This window comes from Moschus berezovskii, chromosome 15, assembly GCF_049115385.1.
Source record: "Moschus berezovskii isolate FMDL1 chromosome 15, NW_MosBer_1.0, whole genome shotgun sequence".
In the NCBI taxonomy this organism is placed as follows: Eukaryota; Metazoa; Chordata; class Mammalia; order Artiodactyla; family Moschidae; genus Moschus; species Moschus berezovskii.
The window spans coordinates 54,188,316-54,212,222 of record NC_142474.1 but is presented as its reverse complement, the minus strand read 5'-3'; positions in this window follow the sequence as shown (position 1 = coordinate 54,212,222).

The window sequence follows — 23,907 nt, the reverse complement described above, 5'->3', positions numbered from 1 at the left end:
TATTGTGATCCACAGGGTCAAAGGCTTTGGCATAGTTAATGAAGCATAAATAGATGTTTTTCTGGAACTCTCTTGCTTTCTCCATGATCCAGCGGATGTTGGCAATTTGATCTCTGGTGCCTCTGCCTTTTCTAAAACCTGCTTGAACATCTGGGAGTTCACAGTTCACATATTGCTGAAGCCTGGCTTGGAGAATTTTGAGCATGACTTTACTAGCATGTGAGATGAGTAATCGTGTGGTAGTTTGTGCATTCTTTGACTAGCTGATGTCAAAACAGACTGTTAGAATGTGTCTGTGTCAGGGGCAAGTGTTAGGGATTTGAAGGGAGAGAGACTTTGGACTTGTGCTTTCTCTGTCTTGCCAATGCCAACGTCACTTTGGCATTCTCTTTCCTCTCCTGGAAAATGATTTGGCTTTCAATTCTCTGCTTAGATATTCACTCCTTCAGGAAGCTTTATATGAGCCCCTGCATTGCCCTGTGTGATGGGGCATTTCCTGACTTCCCTTCTTTCAAGAGGAAGGATGGAGGCTATTTCTCCTGAAGCCAAGGCAAGCAGACTCCAGGAGATACACTTGTTAAGTTGGTGACTGTCTGAATTGTCCCCTATTCCACTTGGTTAAGTCTAATGATGCTTGAATTCTGTTGAAGTAGTATAGACAGAGGGGAAAGACAAAGATGCCAGAGGTGACTCCAGGGACAGTGTTAAAATAGCCTGCTTTCCCTTGACAGAACCTGATAACCTAATGTGATCTTCCTGGCATCAAGTGGACACCGAGGAATGTGATTTGGCCCAACTTTCTGGTACTCCATTGCAGAGCAGGAAGATACCAGCAGCTAGATGTCATAGGACAATCCACCTGTGTTGTGAGCTATGGAGCAGAGGGAGCATGGTGGTCCAACTGGAATTAGGTCTCCCCTATCAGAAAACTGGGGATTGGAGGAATTCCTGCAGGAGTGCCACCTGTGTGCTTCTACATTTGCAACCTGAATACCCCACCATAACCATGCTTATGACACAGAGGGCACGGACAGTGATCAGTCTGTCTCAGGCGGAGAAGCAACAACAGTAAGCTTAGGTAAGTAAAGATCCATTTGACCGTCTCTATTTCTTCCCCCTCACGAATCCCCAACAGAGAAGGAACAAGTATCGAGAAGAGGATTGGGTAAAGTGTTTGGGAACCAGATCACCTCCTTTCATGCAGCAGTTTATTCACACCCACTGGTTTCTAACAGTCTATTAAATGAGTATTCAATATCAGTATTGATAGCCATCAGGATTGTTTCCATTTTGGGGTCCCTGCAAATCGTATTGCTATCAATATTCTCACACCTGCCTTTTGTGAACATTCATGCACAATTATTGAGGGAAGTTAATAGCAACACAATCCTACCTCAAGAGACAAGAAAAATCTCAAAGAAATGACCTAACCTTACACCTAAAGCAACCAGAGAAAGAACAAAATGAACCCAGATCACCTCCTCTCTCTTCTCTGCGGAGAAGAGACAAGGAGGACTTTCAGGCAGACCTAGAACTAAAATTTAAATAGAACTGAATCTCAAATACTAGAATGAGAAGGGTCAGACACATGCAGGAAAGCTGTATGTGTCTGAAAAAGTACAGACTGGCTAGTATGTGATTAAGGAAGGCTTTCATTTGTAATAAACCATCTCATTTTAATGCTCCAAGAAATTGGGTCTGTAAAGTGGTCACATAAGCTTTTAGGTTACAGGATTATAGCTAACTAGTTACGCTAACTAGTTACTTCTACTCTAAGCTTCTTGAGGACAGAGACTACTGCACTAAAGAGAATATTTAGTTGCAGTGGACTTAAATCTGATCAAACTACTTCAGAAAGAATGGGTTTATTATAAGCAGACTTCACTGAAATTAAGGAAGAAGTGAAAAAGCAAGTCTTGTGAACAATGTCATTCTGGGTATTTCAGCAACTGAGAGTTCAAGTTCATGGACCTTCACTTTCATGTTTCACCAGTAAGGAAACTAAGCTAGCACTTGGTTCTGTCTCTGTATCTTTTACTTTAAATTTGACACAGAAGCTCAGGGGGAAAGAGAAAGAGAGTGAGACAGACAAAAAAAAAAAACAGATAGACTGAGCCAAGTCTGTGGATTTATTCATCTGAGGTTGGATGAGGGAACAGCTATGAGTGGCCAGCCCTGGTTATATAAACATTACTGCATCGCTGAAAAAATGGAATTTGCTTGACTTGAGAATCTTAAATTTTATTGGCTCAGGATAATCACAGTCATTCCACCGCTAGGATGTGACTGTTCCCCACCTTGTTCAAAGGGATGCACTTTAAGTAAAGATAAGTAAGAAACTGCGTGTCTCACCAAACATTTTCATAATCAACACTTCCTCGCTTTCAGCATTTTACTATAATTATAGCAACCAGCTACATTGTCAGGGACGAGTCAGCTTGCTGCTGCAATCCTTCAATTTATTTTGGAGATACTTATCCTGAGAACCCTCTTCCTTTCTTCTTTGATGACATCGAAGTACCTTGTGAAAATCAGTTTGTTGACTTGGCACATTGTGTAAAGCATCAACAGATTAGAGAAAACAGTCCAAGCTGGGTTAGCCATGACAGTCAGGGGTAGGAGTGAGAGGTTGTGTATCAAGAAGCTGCATCAGAAAATGACTTTTTCATATTATTATATCAACCTCCTTGACCCCAGAAATTCTGATGAACCCTCAGTTCAGTTCAGTCGCTCAGTCATGTCCGACTCTTTGCCACCCCATGAATCTCAGCACACCAGGCCTCCCTGTCCATCACCAACTCCCAGAGTTCACTCAAACTCAAGTGCATTGAGTCAGTGATGCCATCCAGCCATCTCATCCTCTGTCATTCCTTCTCCTCCTGCTCCCAAACCCCCCCATCCTCAGAGTCTTTTCCAATGACTCAATGCTTCGCATGAGGTGGCCAAAGTATTGCAGTTTCAGCTTTAGCACCAGTCCTTCCAGTGCATACCCAGGACTGATCTCCTTTAGAATGGACTGGTTGGATCTCCTTGCAGTCCAAGGGACTCTCAAGAGTCTTCTCCAACACCGCAGTTCAAAAGCATCAATTCTTTGGCGATCAGCTTTCTTTACAGTACAACTCTCACATCCATACATGACCACTGGAAAAACCATAGCCTTGACTAGGCGGACCTTTGTTGGCAAAGTAATGTCTCTGCTTTTTAATATGCTATCTAGGTTCGTCATAACTTTCCTTCCAAGGAGTAAGCATCTTTTAATTTCATGGCTGCAATCACCATCTGCAGTGATCCTGGAGCCCCCAGAAATAAAGTCTGACACTGTTTCCACTGTTTCCCCATCTATTTCCCATGAAGTGATGGGACCAGATGCCATGATCTTAGTTTTCTGAATGTTGAGCTTCAAGCCAACTTTTTAACTCTGCTCTTTCACTTTCATCAAGAGGCTTTTTAGTTCCTTTCACTTTTTGCCATAAGGGTGGTGTCATTTGCATATCTGAGGTTACTGATATTTCTCCTGGCAATACTGAATCCAGCTTGTGCTTCATCCAGCTCAGCGTTTCTCATGATGTACTCTGCATGTAAGTTAAATAAGCAGGGTGACAATATACAACCTTGACATACTCCTTTTCCTATTTGGAACCAGTCTGTTGTTCCATGTCCAGTTCTAACTGTTGCTTCCTGACCAGCATACAGATTTCTCAAGAGGCAGGTCAAGTGGTCTGGTATTCCCATCTCTTTCAGAATTTTCCACAGTTTACTGTGATCCACACAGTCAAAGGCTTTGGCATAGTCAATAAAGGAGAAATAGATGTTTTTCTGGAACTCTCTTGCTTTTTCCATGATCAAGCAGATGTTGGCAATTTGATCTCTGGTGCCTCTGCCTTTTCTAAAACGAGCTTGAACATCTGGAAGTTCATGGTTCACGTATTGCTGAAGCCTGGCTTGGAGAATTTTGAGCATGACTTTACTAGTGTATGAGATGAGTGCAATTGTGCGGTAGTTTGAGCATTCTTTGGCATTGCCTTTCTTTGGGATTGGAATGAAAACTGACCTTTTCCAGTCCTGTGGCCACTGCTGAATTTTCCAAATTTGCTGGCATATTGAGTGCAGCACTTTCACAGCATCATCTTTCAGGATTTGAAATAGCTCAACTGGAATTCCAACATCTTCAGTGCTATGTAATTCTCCATTGTACTGGCCCCCAGCTCTGCCCCAGCCCCATCAGTGTCTGTGGTACTGGGGCAGAATGAAAGGGAGCACTTCTGAGCAGGGTCTGTTGATGGTTAAGGGAGTGCAAGATGATGGAGAATTGCAATTAGAGTAGGAACATCATTAACTGAAAAGACATGTTAATCAGGGTGCCTGTTTAAAAATCTTGAATCTGTGCAACTTTATTTCATTCTTTTTAAAATTTATATTTCATTCTTTAATAAAGTTTTTTCATTTTTAAATTTTAATTTGAGGATAATTCCTTTACAATGTTGTATTTAGGTTTCTGTTGTACAATGTTTTATTTTATATTGGTATATAGTTGATTAGGGTCTTCACAGGTGGTTCAATGGTAAAGAATCACCTGCCAATGCAAGAGATGCAGGTTCTATTCCTGGGTCAGGAAGGTGCCCTGGAGAAGAAAATGACAATCCCTTCCAGTATTCTTGCCTGAGAAATCCCATGGACAGGGAAGCCTGTCAGTGTTACTGTCAATGTGTTGCAAAGGAGTTGGACATGACTTAGCAACTAAACAACAACAATAGCTGATTAACAATGTTGTGATAGTTTCAGGTGGACAGCAAAGGGACTCAACCATACATCTATATGTATCCATTCTCCCCCAAACTCCCTTCCCATCCAGGCTGCCACATAACATTGAGCAGTGTGCCTTGTGCTATATAGTAGGTCCTTGTTGGTTCTCCATTTTAAATATTACTGTGTACGTGTTCATCTCAAATGCCCTAACTATACCTATTCCCAACCTTTCCTTCAGGCAACCATAAGTTTGTTTTCTAAATCTAATCAGGATGCCTCTGATAGCAACTGAGAAGACTTCTAGACTAACTCTTTACAAGATTGTTCTTATACGGTTGTTCTAAAGTGTTTTGTCTTTAAGTGTTATTTATGGAGGATTTCAAGTTCACATAAATTCGTGTTTTTAAATTCACAAAGTTCTACATAAACTTTGATAGAGATGGGAAGAGAGGAAGCATATGGAAGTGTCGCAGGGAAGGTTCTTCCATCAAGAAGGCAGATGTAAACATAGATGTCAGATGGTGGTGGAAAAATACAGTACAGCCTACTAAGCTCTTCCTCTTTTGGCAAAGTCTCAATTTGTGATTCCTTTGGCTTGATGAGCAAGCTCTGATCTCAGAACTTCTGATGTTTCCTGCTTTTTCTTTGCTATGCTCCAGATTCAAAATTAAATCATGTTCAATTATTCTTTCAATGGAACTTGAGAGTTCATGAGAGGAAAAAGATACAGGAATGGAGAAGATCAGAAAGTACCATGAAAAAGTCATCAAACATGTATATGTAACACACATATTTATATAAGTGTGCTGTGCTCAGTCACTCAGGCATGTCCGACTCTTTGCAAACCATGGACTGTAGCCTGCCAGCCTCCTCTGTTCCTGGAATTTTCTAGGCAAGAATACTGGAGTGTGTTGACATTTCCTCCTCCAGGGGATCTTCCTGACCCAGGGATCGAATCATGTCTCTTGCATTTCCTACACTGACAGGCAGATTCTTACCACTGTGTCACCTGGGAAGCCCGTGTTTATATATAGATCACAGTTTAAGTGATAACGCTATAAAAGAGCTCCTTCGGTTTCTAACCATGCTAAGCAATCAAGTGCATCCACTTTCATTATATTCTAATAGCTCTGCATTCTTTGTAGCTCCCTGCACATACGACTTATGCTCATGCCACCCCAATGCCTAATACCCCTACTTGTTCCTCAAGTAATTCTCACTCAACCTTTAACACTCAGCTTTAGTGAAACCCAAGGCACTGATATATAAATTATAAGCCAAGCATCTCCTGTCATTTTTGCCTATTGAAGAAGTAAGAGGAGGAAGTGACTCATGAGGAAATGTGAGTTTCCTAGAATTGTCACCAAGATGCCACAGATAAATTTTTCTCTTATTTTGTGGGAAAGTGGTATTCTAGCATCATCATTTTAGCTGATGAACTTCTCAGGCAGATATAATCTTACATGGAAACATGATGTGTAGCACAGATCAGTGGGGAGCAGACCCCCAGTTTCCCTCTCAGTATCAAGGCATTTCCCTGGGAGCCTTCATATTTTATTGGACACATATTAGGCCAAGGCATTAGAAGAAAAAGAAAGTCTTCTTAAGGTACACACAAGATGTACATATGTATCTTGTTTTAATTTATGAGGAAAAGGGTCTCATGTAGGTGTGGATTACTCTGATCTGGCCTGTAAAATCTTTATATAATATTGTCATCCTAGTGAAAACTGTCAATAATGTTAGTGGAATTACATTTTCTCTTCTGTGAAATGGGAATGAATAACAGTGCATACCTTGCTAACTTCATGGAGATAACCCAAGATCACTCAAGAAAATGAATACAAAATCACACTGCAAACAATAATGTCTTACATGATCTTCGTTCTATTTCTGAACAATAGAAGCTAGAAAGTGGGGCCTCTGGATTTAATTAAAATGGTAGTTTATTGAAATTAGTAAAATGTAACCATAGATACATTTTTCTTCCTTTTGGAAAATGTGAAACAGAGTAAAAGAAAATTTATAAAATTTCTTTAAAAACTGGGTCAGGGCTTTTTCTCTTCTCCTAGAAGTCACCAAAATCCTAAAGAAAATGAACACAAAATGGTAAAATCCATCTTCAATAATCTTAGGAGACAAATCTAATCAACAGTTACCAAAACGTGTGTGAGAGCTGCCCAAAAGAGCTGAGCTAGGGCAGAAGTTGTGCAGGAGAAAGTGCTAATTAAACACAGAGACTGACAAGAGGGCTCAGAACTTGCACCTTAGAAAGAGCACCAGGAAAATACACTTCTTAAAATTAAGGGGCTACCCTAAAGTAGAGAAATGATACTCCTTGCTTGCAAAAATAAGTGTGGGAATTTGAATGAGAAGAGCTAGTGGTAGAAACCTAGAAGGTGGTTTGGTTCAAAAAAGCAGAGATAGCTGCATCAAGAATCATACAGAGAAATCACCTTAGGAGTAGGCAGCTGGAAAGATGAAGAATTTTTGCAATGAGAACCTTGTCTAGTCTAGAAGACCATTCTGGGGCCCTTCCTTTGCCTGTCCTTTGACCTTTGTATTTCCTCTCCCAAACTTGTACAAATATCTGGTCCAGAAAAATGCATCTCATGCTGGGATGCATAAAAAGAGAGAACTAGACTAACATTAATGGAAAGACACCATAAGAAAATCAAAGGGGCAAATAGCAGCATTTTTATAAAAAGAAAATGCATAAAAATGTAACCATGGTGTAGAAGAAAATTGTGACAAAGTATCTTGCCATAAATTCTTAAAACTTTTATAACCAATTGTTATATAAAGGAATATCATAATCAGTATTACAAGAACTCAGAGAATAGGTGGGAAAACAACAATATAAAATGAAATATGAGCCAGCAGAGTACAGGAAAGAAATAGAAAAAAGGAAAAAAATTAAAAAGACAGGAAATCGGACTTCCTTGGTGGTCCAGCAGTTAAGACTGTGCTCCTGATGCAGGGGGTGCAGGTTCAATCCCTGGTTGGAGAACTGAGATCCCACATAGCACATGCTGTGGCCAAAAATAAAGGAAAAATTGGAAGGAACACAGGAATGTTAGGTACAAAGAAACACCATAGGGAAATAAGTCATTAAAATAAAATGAAAATTAAACAAGTTTTAAAAAGGATTAGAGAAAAATGCCAAATATAGGAGAATGGCAAAGGAGATCAAACAATATAGTAGAATAAAAGATTTAAAGGGATAATTTCATAAACAGTACTAAATAAGTAAGAATGAGTCTACATTTCGGATGGGCATTTTATATTGCAAAATTGTCTCAGAACTCTCAATGTTACTACATACTAGGAGAAAAGTAGAAAGCTTCAAAGCTAAAGATGATGTTTTTATTAAGTAAGCAAGGGACCAAGTCATTGTAAGTTAGGGTGGCCACTGAATTTATCATCCGCAACAGGGCATTTTTGAGAGTAAAAGAGGACAAGGAAAATGCTAAAGGCAATGAGATGCTGAGACATTCATATGATAAGAATATCTTGAAACTGGTGCCTTTAATCACCCTGTGTGTGTGTTAGTCACTCAGCTGTGTCTAATTCTTTGTGACACCATGGACTATAGCCTGCCAGGCCCCTCTGTCCATGGATTTCCCAGGCATGAAGACAGGAGTGGGTTGCCATTCCCTTCTCCAGATCTTCCTGACCCAGGGATCGAGCCCAGGTCTCCTGCATTGTAGGCAGATTCTTTAACCATCTGAGCCACCAGGGAAGCTCCCTTTAAGAAAAAAACGTTGGGCTGACATCAGGTATCTACATAGCAACATTCAATGATTAAAGATAGAACAGAAACATTAAATATTTTAAAATAAAGTATCAATTTGACATCTAGAAATTTCCTCCAGTAAATAGACAATATCAGATATGCCAGAACTCAAAATCTTCTGGAATAAAGTATTAGCGGATGACTTCAGCCATGCAAGGGATAGTTTGGGGAAATATGGTGAATGTACTGTTGTTGAGCATAGGAAATATTTAAATGAAGAACTAGCATTCAACATATATGATCTAGAAAAATAAATATTGTATATCCTGGTAATACAGAAATACTAGAATTGTAAAAAATTAGAAAGGGAAGAGAAAAAAATGGGAGGGAGAGTGAGGTCACGATTCTATCATCTATGATAGCTGGGAGTTAAAGGATAACACTTAATAAAACAAGTAATCAACTTTATTTAAATGAAAGTGTACTTAAGAGTACAAAATAAGGCACTGAATAATACTAGTGGCTGAAACCAAATGGTAGAAAAGAGAGAAGAGAGGGAGTTGGAGATGAAACAATGTTTCTCAGGTGGCAAATGTATACAGAAGAATATAGTAGTATATAAAATATACTGTAGCTTATAAAAATGTAACTAAATAAACATCTCTAGGACAAAATATTTATTTCCCCTTTATCCTTTATATAGCCTGTTCACCTATACATGTGAATCACGGTGTGTGTGTGGTAATTGGTATCAACTCCTTTTTTTGCACTAATTTATTCTTGCAGTTTGGGGAAATGGGCATTAACTAAACTTAAATTGCTTTCTTTGCCTTTCTTTTTTTGCTTCATTTTCCTTGCCTCAACTTTTCTAACATTTAGGGTAATATAACGGAGAAGGCAATGGCAAGCCACTCCAGTACTCTTGCCTAGAAAATCCCATGGACGGTGGAGCCTGGTAGGCTGCAGTCTGTGGGGTCACACAGAGTCGGACACGACTGAAGTGACTTAGCAGTAGCAGCAGCAGGGTAATATAAATGTATGAGAAATCAATTAGAGTGAGACTCAAATTTTGATATTAGTCCCACTGCCTATAAGAAGGTAGGCTGGGATTCTGTTCATAATGTCTTCATCATAAAGGGACTCCTACTGATGCTGATGCACAGCCTCATCTGATGAATAATCGGAGTTACCCTTTTCTGCTTATTTGTAAGGAAAAATGTTTGAGTTTTTCTGTACCATTTTATGGAAAACCTGAAATTTGTGGCCAGCCCAATAAATCCCAGTGATTGACACAGGTTATTCTTTTCTGCACTAAGGAAGGAGAAGGAAATGGCAACCCACTCCAGTATTCTTGCCTAGAGAATCCTGTGGACAGAGGAGCCTGGTGGGCTGCTGTCCATAGGGTCGCACAGAGTCGGACACTACTGAAGTGACTTAGCAGCAGGACAAAATAAAAAACTTATAAGAGGAACTAAGCTTCAACAAAGCAAAGAAAAGCAGTGGAACTTTAAAAAAAATGATTAAAAAATTCAAAACAGATAAGAAAAAAACAACTCCATAGAAAAGTGAAGAAACCACATGAATGGAATTCCCAGAAATCCAGTCATAAGAGAAAGGAAAATTACAACCACTCTGAAATACCATTTTTATCTAACCTATGGGCAAAAATCTAAGAGTTTCATCAGATAGTCTGTGGAGGGGCTTTGGGGAGACTTCAAAATAGACTTCATTTTTAGAGAAGTTATATATAGATCCACAGCACAACTGAGTAGATAGCACAGAGCTCCTGCATACTTCCTGTCCTTATACACCCGCAGCCTCCCCTGTTATCAGTCACATACCAGAGCAGTACATTTGTAACAACAGATAAACTTACACTGACACATTATTATCATCCAAAGCCCATAGTTTACATTAAGACTCACCTTTGATATTGTCCATTCTATAGGCTTTGACAAATGTATAATGACATGTATCTGCTATTATCAGAATAGTTTCACAGCCCCAAAATTTGTCTGTTCTCTATCTATTCAGCCCTCCCTCTTCCAAACTCCCGACAACCACTGATCTTTTCCCTGTCTCTGTAGTTTTGCCTTTTCTCCAGAATGTCATATAATTGAAATGAAACAGTATGCAGCCTTTTCAGGTTGGCTGCTTCTACTTGGTAATATGGATTTAAAATCCCTCCGTGTCTTTTTCATGGCTTAATAGTTCATTTCTTTGGGGGAGACATTTAGTGTTGTTACATTACTTACAAAGACAATTGAGCATACCTGCCAAATTTATCAATGCATTAATCATTTGATCTAGTTTTAATGGTGAGTACATACTGGGGAGGAAGACATGGAGATTTATCAGTATGGAAGCGTTATAATTAAATTCAGAAGAGAGTTGAGTGGTCACACTATGAAGGCTGTTTTGGAGCCAAGTGAAATAAAGTCAGAGTACCTTTATAGGAGACTATTTCGGCTAGACATAAAATAATAAAGGCAAGAGTTAGAGGTGTGATGGTGGGAACTGAAAAGAGATGATTGATTTAAAAAAACTGCAAAGTAATAAAGGAATCTAGAAACATCTGGACATCTCTTAAAGATTATTTTTTCAATCATTTATTCAACAGAAATTTATTAAATATCTACTATGTGCCACACTATAAACACTTGCATATTTGGCTTAGAATTTAAAAGAAAAGGTGAAATATGTTGCAAACTGTTGGAGATAAAGGTCTCAAGTTCAGGGAAGAGGTTGTACTTATGATAAATTTATTTGTGAGAGTCATCTTCAAGAAGATAATGGTTAATGTATGGGGAAATTCATTCTTTTTTACACCTAGGAAGCGGATCAGAGGCAGTGGATAGCCAAGAACTGAACTATGAGGATTTCTTTTTTTTTTTTTTTTTTACAATTAAGGGGTAGAAAAAGAAAACAATTCAACAAAACAGACACAAATAGGAAGAAACTCATTTATTTATGTGGATAGCAATGGAAACAAACTGTGGAAAACAGTCAAGAATAAGAAGATGCCCCAACATCTCAAAATACATAGAGAAGCTGCTAAGGAGAAGTCACATAGTTTGACAAAAAGGTGTCATTTGTGAGTTTATAGACTATAAAAGCAGAGCTATAAATACCTGGTAAGTAATGGATGTTGAGAAGACATAAGTAGTAAAAAGAAATTACAGACTTGAGAAATAAATGCAAGGAGGATCATAAGAAGGTGCACAGAATAAGAAAAAACTTCAAAATACTTTGAAGATAAGCAGAAAATCATTTATGTGTGAAGACACTGTGGAAGATATCAATGAAGAGCAAGAGATTTAAGATTCAAAAGAGAACAGGATATAACAGGATCAAGTGCATTTTGAGTAAAAATATATGAGATGATAAGCACCATACTCCCGAAGGACAGAATTGGCCTTAGGAAAAGACACTTACTCCTTGGAAGGAAAGTTATGACCATCCTAGATAGTATATTAAAAAGCAGAGACATTACTTTGCCAACAAAGGTCCATCTAGTCAAGGCTATGGTTTTTCCAGTGGTCATGTATGGATGTGAGAGTTGGACTGTGAAGAAAGCTGATCGCCGAAGAATTGATGCTTTTGAACTGTGGTGCTGGAGAAGACTCTTGAGAGTCCCTTGGACTGAAAGGAGATCCAACCAGTCCATTCTAAAGGAGATCAATCCTGGGTGTTCATTGGAAGGACTGATGCTAAAGCTGAAACTCCAATACTTTGGCCACCTCATGCAAAGAGTTGACTCACTGGAAAAGAGTCTGATGCTGGGAGGGATTGGGGGCAGGAGGAGAAGGGGACGACAGAGAATAAGATGGCTGGATGGCATCACCGACTCGATGGACATGAGTTTGAGTGAACTCCGGGAGTTGGTGATGGACAGGGAGGCCTGGCATGCTGTGATTCATGGGGTCACGGAGAGTCGGACATGACTGAGCAACTGAACTGAACTAAACTGAATAACAGGAGAGAAGAAAATGTTTACTATAAATCCACAGTGGATCAGAGTTTTACTTATTCACGAGATCCAGATGAAATGAGAAACAAAGTTGTGAAACAGAAAGTGGCTGTGGTATGTTCTGTTTTTCTGCTTCCCAAAGCTGTGGAACATCAAGCAATTTGAACAAAAAGATAGAATATTCACCGAGCTCTACTCGAAATCCTGGAGAAGCATATCATCAAGCCAACATCTTCTCTAATGTAGACATAGTTGACTCCAGCCATGTTGTGCCTTTTAGTGAGGAGAATGAGAAAAATATGTCCAGTATGTGCTACCTGTTAGTTTATCTATTTAAGAGAAATTCATATGCAGAATGACATTATCCAGTGAAGCATAAATGCTATACTATCTAACAACCTCAGTTGAAAAAAAAAAAAAGAGCATTATCTATTCATTTCTCTTTACATGTATACAGTGGGTCAAGTTGTATTAAAGAACATCCATGGATATGCAACATTCACTTTCCTTTGGTTTTTGTTTTGTTTTTTTGCCTGCATGGCATGGCTTGTAGGATCTTAGTTTCTAGACCAGGGGTTATGCCCCCTGCAGTGGAAGCACAGTCTTAACCACTGAACAGCTAGGGAAGTCCCACAACATTTACTTTCAAAGAAAGAGTAAAGTCTGATCATAATTCTGATGAATGATAATTATTCACTAAGTGCCATCAGTCTTTTGATGATAAGAAAGTGGGCAGTTAGACAATTTGGAAATAGGATGACTGGATTTTACATTCTGAAGTTAATAAAAATAAGTATTTGAAAACTTCATCTCTAATATCTATTGCTCTAGTCTTACAATAGGAAAAATGATCCCAAACTTCAAATTATTATCATAATGAAGGGGTTAGCCTGGCCAGTCAAGAATTCATGAGAACAGAGGCCTTTCTGGGTGGGTTTATGGCCTCCACCATAAATTCATTATGTTTGTCCAATAACCCACATAATGTCATATTACATTATTTTCCCTTTCAGAAGTCCTAAGGGCAAATTTCTACTTTTAATCAATTATATGCCAATTTTTTATCCACTGAGTCTTTGATATCATAGTATTAGGAATTTGTTTATGTACTAATGCTTTATTAATTAAAGGTCTTCTAGTGAATTTCAAGGGCCTCAAATCAATTATTTCATAAAGTTATACTTTATTATAATTGAAAGGTTAGTGTTTACTATAGTTTTAGGGGTAGAGTTGTAGCATTATATTTATAAAGTAATTTTTAATTTGAAATGGATAACTTCAACAACGTTAAAGTATCAATTTTACTAAAAGTTGGCATTATTTATACTGTGAAATGGTAACCTTTATAGATATGGTAAAAATAAAATCAGATAACATTATAAATTATCTTAACAAAGCTTGAATTAACACATAAATTTTTTCCATAAGTGCTCTTCCAGGATTATCTCGAAGTTATACAATTGTATACACTTCTAGTTTTTACTTTTCACTGTTTACACTCTTATTTTTCATTTAAAAGTCTATTTCTCTGTTGATATAAACAGTTATGACATGTAACAATCAAGTTATATCTAGTTTTAAAGATACTATGCTAAAGGACAGGTATAGCGGTTCTAGATCAGACTTTTTGACTTGATTTTTTCTATCATTATCATCAACCAATAATTATTGAGCTCCTGTTATGAAGGCAACACTCTTTCAGCAGTGAAGCTATGATGAGATATAAAGTCAAGTTCTTGACTTTCAGTATTTTCAATAGAGGGAAGAGACAGAACTTAAACTAAAAAAAAAGGATAACAATAAAGGCATCATGTATTATCACATTTTCATCAGGGAGAAGGGAAATACATAAAGGCTTCTGATGGTGGTAAATGCAGAATAAAACCACTTAAACATGTGAAGGTGAAACAGCGTGAATAAATTCATCTATTCACACTCCTAAATCATTAGCACACATAATTATATGCCACACCAATTAATTCAAGATCATTAGCAATATGCAAACAACAAAACACAAAGGAACATTATCCCTTAAGACAGTAGCATCATTTAAATACATGATTCTTTGAGGAAAGTTACACCTACTGAGTCCTGACAGTGCACACAGGCTGTCTCATTCATTGAGTTCCCCAGATAAACCTACATTGTGAACTCAGAGGTCAGTGACTTCAAGGTCATTTAGCCAGGAAGCATCCAAGCCCAAATTTAAATCCAGATAAACCTGATATCAAAGTCAAGGTTTCTTCCACTATTTATTTCTGGTTCCTTTAAAACATAAATTAAATAGTCTCATTTTACCTCAAGGGTTATTTCTCCTTCACTGAATATACCAGGCCTGGGTCAGATCAATGTTTTCTGACTGTTATTAATTACATTCAGTAAAAGTTGTGATAAATCACAACTCTGTGAGAAATCTCTGAAAATCATTCATCTCCAACACCAGCATGAAATCTAGAGAGTCTGGGACAAGCTTTCCCTGTTACTGGAGCTTCTGCTTCTCTTTCTTCAAGTTGGTCCGACTTAGTTACAGGACATTCACCACTTTAATTAGTTAACGCCTCCATGGGGAAGCCTTTCACAATCTCCCTAGGCTAGTCACATTTCCTTCTTAAGCTCCCAGGCCTCCTACGCAGTACCACAGTGCTGTATTGCTCTCCATCACAGCATTTATTGCAATAATAGATTTACATCTTTTTGAGTGTGAGGATTTGAAGGATGTCTCTTCAAAGGCTCCACGAGAGTGGAGATTATGTTTGTTTTTGTTCAATACTGTATTCTCAGATCTTAGCACATAATACCTAGAAAGAGAGCCTAAGATACATGTATTGAAAATGCTATTCACAGTCTTGGGCATAAGAGGTCAACTAGCAAGTGACATTATGAGTGACCTTTGCTGCAGGCTGGAATTTCCACTTTCTAGAAGGTAATAGGCTCGTAGTTCAGCTGGTAAAGAATCTGCCTGCAATGTGTGAGACTGGGTTTGATCCCTGGGTTGGGAAGATCCCCGGAAGAAGGGAACAGCTACCCACTCCAGTATGCTGGCCTGGAGAATTTCATGGAATGTACAGTCAGTGGGGTCACAAAGAGTCAGATACAACTGAGCGACTTTCGGTAATACACAAGTAAACACATTTTTCAGCCAGCATTTTACAGTACCATGTGAGATGACTCGGGGATCACTCAAACCACTCAGATGCTGGAGGAGGCAACAGTCTGTGAGTGTATAAGGGAGGGTCACCATTGCTCACATCTGTGGGTTTAAATTATTCTATTTACATAAAGGGGAAAAATAAGAGAACAAAAATGAGGGAGCTACAGAAAAAGCTAAAGTCAAGTTTAGCCATTGGTGAAAGTAGAGACTGTGTGCTGTACACACGTATGATACATTGATGAAGTTCTTAATATGTGGAGCCACTCAATAGATAATGAATGGATGAATGATATCATTCTTGCAGTGGGGAATAAATGAAGGGGCCAGCAAACATCAACCTATGAGGATTGTCTCAGCAGTCACAGGGGGTTACGGCACAACTGTGTCAATAGGGGCTGCTTCTTGTGAGCTTGTGCATAGAGCTGAATGTGCACAGGTTTTAGTTTAGTTGTGGGAAGTAGAGAAATGACACAAAAAATCTGAGCCAAGAACCATTGGGAATGATGTTCTTTAAGATGCCATTGTAGTACCTTCTTTCTGTCCTATCAAACTCAGGTAAATAAATGTGGACTAATCCCATGGGGTTTTTAACACAAAGAATTCATTTGGTTAGAGGTAGGGTTTGGAATATATATATTATGACTAAGTGAAAGCATGCAAAAAGGAAAGCAGGAACTGAAGGAAAGTTAAGGAAATATTTACTTAACTTTTTGATGGAGCTAATATCTTTAAGTATACTTTCCAAAGATGGTTAGATAGCATCACTGACTCAGTGGACATGAACTTGAGTGAACTTTGGAGATAGACGAGGACAGGGAAGCCTGGCATGCTGCAGTCCATAGGGCTGCAAAGAGTTGGACGTGACTTAGCAACTGAACAACAATTTTTCAACGGTCTCACTAAGGGATTGAAAAGATTATATTATACCGCTTAGAAAAATCCTTATCAAGTTATTAGATTACCTTAGCATTGTGGAGACAACTTAATTCTCTTATTTATTAAAAATGTATTGAGCACCTGTCATGTACATTAACTATGGGTACAAGGATATGTAAGGTGTCTAAGGTTCATTTACTGAGGTTTCATACACAAAGCGTGATGCAACTTTATCTTTTAAAAACATAAGCTCCCACTAAACACTTTAGTCAAGGCTATGGTTTTTCCCGTGGTCATGTATGGATATGAGACTTGGACTGTGAGGAAAGCTGATCGCTGAAGAATTGATGCTTTGGAACTGTGGTGCTGAAGAAGACTCTTGAGAGTCCCTTGGACTGCAAGGAGATCCAACCAGTCCATTCTGAAGGAGATCAATCCTGGGTGTTCACCGGAAGGACTGATGCTAAAGCTGAAACTCCAATACTTTGGCCACCTCATGCAAAGAGTTGACTCACTGGAAAAGACTCTGATGCTGGGAAGGATTGGGGGTGGGAGGAGACGGGGACGACAGAGAATGAGATGGCTGGATGGCATCACCGACTCGATGGGCATGAGTTTGAGTGAACTCCGGGAGTTGGTGATGGACAGGGAGGCCTGGTGTGCTGTGATTCATGGGGTTGCAAGGAGTCGGACACGATTGAGCGACTGAACTGAACTGAAACACTTTACTTATACTAGTTTATTTTCACAACCATATGTGTATATTTTGTCTCTTCATTGTGAAACTGAGGTTCTGAGAGGTTAAGTAACTTGCTCAAGATGTTAAGAACAGGAAAACAGCTAGATATGAGCAGAGAAATGGAGGTGTATGAATCAGATGACAGGAAACCACACATCTTGCAGACAATAGGGGTCCTTGGGCAAACCAAGAAAAGCAGGAACATCCAGAATGATAGGAAACAACACATTTTGGGGTGATAAGGGTCTTGGAAGTGAACAAAAGAAGATGGGGAAAAGTTGGACTCTCTGGTGTCTGAATATAAGCTTTTTCTCATTATGCTCTCATTACGAAAAAATTGGCCCTGCAGATAAATACCCATCAGGCACCAACACCAGGACACTTCAGGTCAAGGCTAAACAAAGACAAAAATCCCTCCTCCTCTTGGAAAGGTGGAGCTGGGCTGAGAATCAGGAAATACGATCTCAAACCCTTCCCTCCCCAATAAATATTCCGCCTATTCATTTCTACACCCCATATAACCAGCTTTCCAAAGAAACTCAGGGAAGATATTCATTGAGTTTGCCAGCTCACTTCTCGAGAGCATACTATTGCTTAATCATTCTCACTTTGCTTACCTTACCTCTATGCCCCATCTCTGAATTCTTTCTGTGACAAAGACAAGAACCTAGCCTTCGGTAACAAAGTCACCCCGACACTGAACTGTGAGGCTAAGACTGGAACTAAATCCAAGTCTATCCAACTCCAAAGGCCACTGCTCTTCTCATAAACCTACTTACCAATACATGCTATGAGAGGAACGGGCAGCTAGAGGGAGGTAAGTTTCCTCCTGTCTAGGGACAGGAGTGAAGAAGACGTCTCTGTGTTTAAAAGGTGAACCAAGGACTTCCCTGGTAGGTCAGTGGTTAAGAATCCACCTGTCAATGCAGGGGACACAGGTTCGATCCCTGGTTCAGGAGGATTTCACATGCTGCAGAGCAACTAAATCTGTGTGCCACAACTACTGAAGCCCATGCACTCTAGAGCCTGTGCTCCCCAGCAAGAGAAGCCAGTGAAATAAGAAGCCTGTGCACCACAACCAGCAAGTAACTGCTGCCTGCTGCAACTAGAGAAAGCCTGCACGCAGCCATGAAGACCTAGCACAGCCAAAAATAAACAAACAAATAAAAATAGCTTAAAAAACTGGAAATAGAACTGCCATATGATCCAGCAATCACACTCCTGGGCATACACACCGAGGAAACCAGAATTGAAAGAGACACATGTACTCCAATGTTCATCGCAGCACTGTTTATAATAGCGAGGACATGGAAGCAACCTAGATGTCCATCTGCAGATGAATAGATAAGAAAGCTTTGGTACATATACACAATGGAGTATTTTTCAGCCATCAAAAAGAATGCATTTGAACCAGTTCTAATGAGGTAGATGAAACTGGAGCCTATTATACAGAGTGAAGTAAACCAGAAAGAAAAACACCTATACTAACGCATATATATGGAATTTAGAAAGATGCAAATGATAACCTTGTATATGAGACAGCAAAAGAGACACAGATGTATAGAACAGTTTTGGGGACTCTGTGGGAGAGGGCTAGCGTGGGATGATTTGGGAGAATGGCATTGAAACATGTATATTATCATATGTGAAACGAATCACCAGTCCAGGTTCGATGCATGATACAGGATGCTCGGGGCTGGTGCATGGGGATGACCAAGAGGGAGGATAAGGGGAGGAGGGAGGTGGGAGGGGGGTACAGGAAGGGGAACTCATATACACCCGGGGTGGATTCATGTCAATGTATGGCAAAACCAACCAATATAATATTGTAAAATTTAAAAAAAAAGAAAATTTTCTCCACACACACACAAAAATAAATCAAAGAGATGCAAATAAATAAATAAATAAAACCCAAAACGGTAAATAGATTATCCCAACAGAACAGACATAAAAGCATAAAAGTACACAAGGGACCAGAAGTGAGTAACTGGAGATGAGGGGAAGAAGACCAGGTGGATCCAGGCTGTGGATGCTCCTGATGCCGTCCTACAGAGTGTGAATCTTCATAAACAGGATGGAAGGCTTATACAAAGGAGTGACAAACAGAATTGAGTTTCTATCTGTATCTTTTCAAGGAATATGGGTATAAATTGGAGCTAGCAAGAGATCAGAGGCAAGGAAATTAACGACAGTATCTCTAAGTAACCTAAGGGAGAACTGGCAAAATCACTGAGAAGCATCAAGGGCAGTGAAGAAAGATGGGGCTAATTCTAGAGCCATTTTGGAGCTGTTAGCTACAGGGTGGGAGTTACCTTATATATGAATAATAAAGATGAAATAATTTTAAGCTTTCTACTTTGTGTTTCTCACATGGACTGTGGCGGTGTTAACCAAAATAGAGATCTTTGGAGAAGGGTTTGGTGTGCTGTGTACTGATAAGATAATGAGTTTAGTTTGTTTATGTCCAGCTTGGTATACCTGGAAGGTATTCAAGAGGAGAAAAATAGTTGGCAAGTAGAAATTTAAATAGGAATCTTAGGTAAAAAGACCATACAATTGATGTGAATAAGGGCTCATATTTAAGTCATGGGATTGTATGGGAAAGTGGGTAAGAGGGTGGAATTAGACGAGAATAGGACCAAAGATTGAACAATGAAGTATGTTATATTTAACTCCGAGCAGTCAGGAACCATGACTATTTTGTTCTTTAAGCCAACACCATGGGTGGTGTCTGACTCATAGTAAACAGTACCAGTCTTAAATGAACAGATGATGAATAATGGATGAATAGAAGGAAGAGAAGGCAGGAAAATGTCTACGAGGAAAAGAAAGGATAAAGTAATTAGAAGTGAGCTAAAGAGTACAGTGCATTGTTGGACCAAAGAGAAAGAAGTGTTAGGATGGGGGAGTGATCACTATATGGAAAACTCATTTAACTTTAATTAAGTTAGCCACTCCTTTAAAATTATGCCATTATCCTTCTCAAACATTTTCAAGAAAGACAAAATTCTAACTTCTCCCATGGAATTATTAAGATCCTCTACAGTTTGGCCCCCACTCACGTTTCCAGCCACAGGACTTACTGTTCTGAATTCTTCCTCTATTCACGTTCCTTTCTTCAATCTTTCCTGAATAAGTCAAGATTTTACCTGATCCCAAGACTTTATCCATCTCCCTTCATCTGCCTTTTGTAATTTACCTCCCGTGACCCAACTGAAGTCCCGTGTCATTCATGAGAGCTCCTTGACTGACTGAGCACACACTCATGGATCCTTTCACTGAATTCATCCTTGCCCAGGTCACACACCTCCCACTCCCAACATCACTGTTTTGAGCAAGTATAAAATCAAAGAACAACTATGGATTTATGTTGCTCAAAGTCACAGCCAGAGCCTGTTTCCCTGGATTTTAGCAGTCTCTTTAGGGATGTGTCAAGTGTGAGCTGCTCATCTGATTTTTAAAGCTCCTGCCCACAGTGTTCACAGCTATAGCGACACCAGAAACAAAAACAAACAAAAGGAAGATAGCTGCATGATGACCATTTTCCTCAAATCTTATTATATTTCCACTTGTCACTCTGGGGGCTAAGAACACTTGCCATCTAATTTTTTTCTTTTTTAAATCCTTCTATTGATTGACCAAGGTAGAGCCAGATGTGCTGAATGATGGAAGAGTGCAGATAAGGGTGTCTAGATTGTGATACTCATCGTGGGAGATGTAGATATGAATGCTATCTGGAGATACTCACGGGACAGCATAAATATAGATGTTGGTTGGCAATGCAGCAAAAGCTGACTTGGCTGCAGCTGAAGTGTTCTCATCCCATCTTCACTTCGCAGCCCTTTTGGAGCAACTTCTACTTCCTTTTATTCTTTTTCAAAATTCAGTGATCAAATCCTCTGAGACATCTTCTGATCTGCATTATAATGATACCATTTAGGTGCTCCCACCACATATTCTGGCAACTCCAGTATTTTTGCCTGGAGAATCCCATGGACAGAGGAGCCTGGTGGGCTACAGTCCATGGGGTCATAAAGAGTCAGGCATGACGGAGCGACTGAACAACAACCACATGTTCTATTGTTCATAACATACTACATTAGCACCGTATGTTTAATTGTTGTTTACCCTACAAGATGTTTTGAGGGAACAGGCCATATTTATTTTAGAAATGTTTTTTCCAGTGCTTAGCATGGAATTTGAATAGTTGGTGTTGAGCGAATATTTGATGAATGAATAAAATGACACGGCTGCTGGCTCCTCCATAATTATGGTGGCTGTTAATTTAATGGTACAAGCATGTTAGTTTCTGAAAGTATCATACTTGGCTTTTATGTTTCTAGAAGAATTTTAGTTCAGAAGGTTAAAAAAAATGGAAAGAAGAGAAGAGACAATAGTAGTGAGGGTCTGAAGCTGACGTTCCACATGTTGTATTTAGTAGGAAGGATCTGGGGGTAAATATATAGAAAATAGTGATTTTACTGGTTACTTCCTAGACTCCCATTAAAACAACTAACTAAATATAACAGAAGGGTATATAGAAGGCTAACTTAAAAACCCTTCTTATGAGGAGAAACCTTACATATAAGAAAGGAACCCAGAAAATGAGAGGGTAATAGCAAAACCCAAAAACGTATTAGGCATATGGATGACGCAGGGAGAGCGAAGATAGGTGTACTGGGGCCTGACGGGACTTACTGCTAATATTATGTCAGTTACTGCCTTGAGGAACCACCTACACCTGTGGGTGATGCTCGAATGTGTTCTTGGAGGGCTGAGCTATCATAAACCAAATAGGGGGAGAGAGGCACTACCTTTTGCCAGGTACTACTGCAGCTCATACCTGGCATTGGACTAGCCAAACAGAAACTGGTTATACTGAAAGCTGAAACCCAGCATGGCAGTTCACTAAACACAGAGAAAAAATGACACAGAGACTCAGATCTCTGCGGGGACTGCCCAGGGTTTCAGCTTCTGCTCTACTTCCCTCAGGCTGCTTGCTGCATTGTGAATTGGTAATGATAATTTACAGTAGATTTATATTTTCCCTTTCCCTATTGTCTAAACAGAAAAGAATTGGGCAGAATTCCACATCAGTCTTTGACAGATCCTATTTCAATGCCGAATTCAGCCAGAAGCCGGTGGATCTCTTGCTGTAAGGATAAACAGACAGAAGTGTCACCGACCTAAAATAGGAGAAAATATTCCAGTCACAAATGAGAGTATACTACAAAGAATCAGAACAGAGTCCCTCTTTTGATACAGATTTATTCAAAAAGACAAAAGAATTCATGATTTATGTTATTCATGCAATTCAAGATAAAACAGTATCTAATACATCAAGAGAGACTGCATGGGGTTAAAAATGATTGCAGGATAAAAATGAGAGTGGTGGTGGCAGTGTACATCAGCCTGGATGGTGCATAAAATCAAACCGTAAGGCAGAAGACAAAAATCTAAGAAACTTCCAAAAGTCAGAGGTAAAGAATAAAGAATAATGAAAGGCATGGAGTACAGAGCTAGGAGATTTAATAGTGTGAGTCATGCTACAAATGCATCTACAAAAACAAAGCCAAGCCTTTCCCTGCCACACATAAACACTTGCATGTAATTTTCCTTCTTTCTTTTTTTTTAATTGTGGTAAGAATACTTAATGTGAGATCTACCTTGTTAAGAAAATTTGAAGGGCACAATAGAATCTTTTTAACTACAGGCACTATGTTGACATGAAGGAAAAAGTAAGAGAATTGGTAGGTAGCAAAACAACCCTTTAAAGTAAGAGCTAATTGAATTTTTTTTTTTTTTTGCTAAATGGAAATTTTAAACAAAAAGGAAATGATACAAAAAGGGCCATGAAACATCAGGAAGAAGGAACAAGAGAAGTAAAACATAGTTAAATACAATACATTTTCCTTTGTGTTTGAGTTTTAAACAAAAATTATAGCACTATCTTGTGTAGTTCTAAATAAATGTAAAACAAATTTTAACACTTATAAACAGGAAATAATATTCTATGCTATATTCAAACTGGTAAAATGTTAATATTAGTAGATGGTAAGTGATTATATATATATATATGTGTGTGTATATCAGTTCAGTTGCTCAGTTGTGTCTGACTCTTTGCGAACCCATAAAGCACAGCATGCCAGGCCTCCCTATCCATCACCAACTCCTGGAGTCCACCCAAACCCATGTCCATTGAGTCAGTGATGCCATCCAAACATCTCATTCTCTGTCGTCCCCTTCTCCTCCTGCCCTCAATCTTTCCCAGCATCCTCAAATGAGTCAGCTCTTTGCATCAAGTGGCCAAAGTATTGGAGTTTCAGCTTCAACATCAGTCCTTCCAATGAACACCCGGGATTGATCTCCTTTAGAATGGACTGGTTGGATCTCCTTGCAGTCCAAGGGACTCTCAAGAGTCTTCTCCAACACCACAGTTCAAAAGCATCGATTCTTTGGTGATCAGCTTTCTTCACAGTCCAACTCTCACCTCCATACATGACCACTGGAAAAACCATAGCCTTGACTAGACGGACCTTTGTTGACAAAGTAATGTCTCTGCTTTTTAATATGCTGTCTAGGTTGGTCATAACTTTCCTTCCAAGGAGTATGCATCTTTTAATTTCATGACTGCAATCACCATCTGCAGTGACTTTGGAGCCCCCAAAAATAAAGTCAGCCACTGTTTC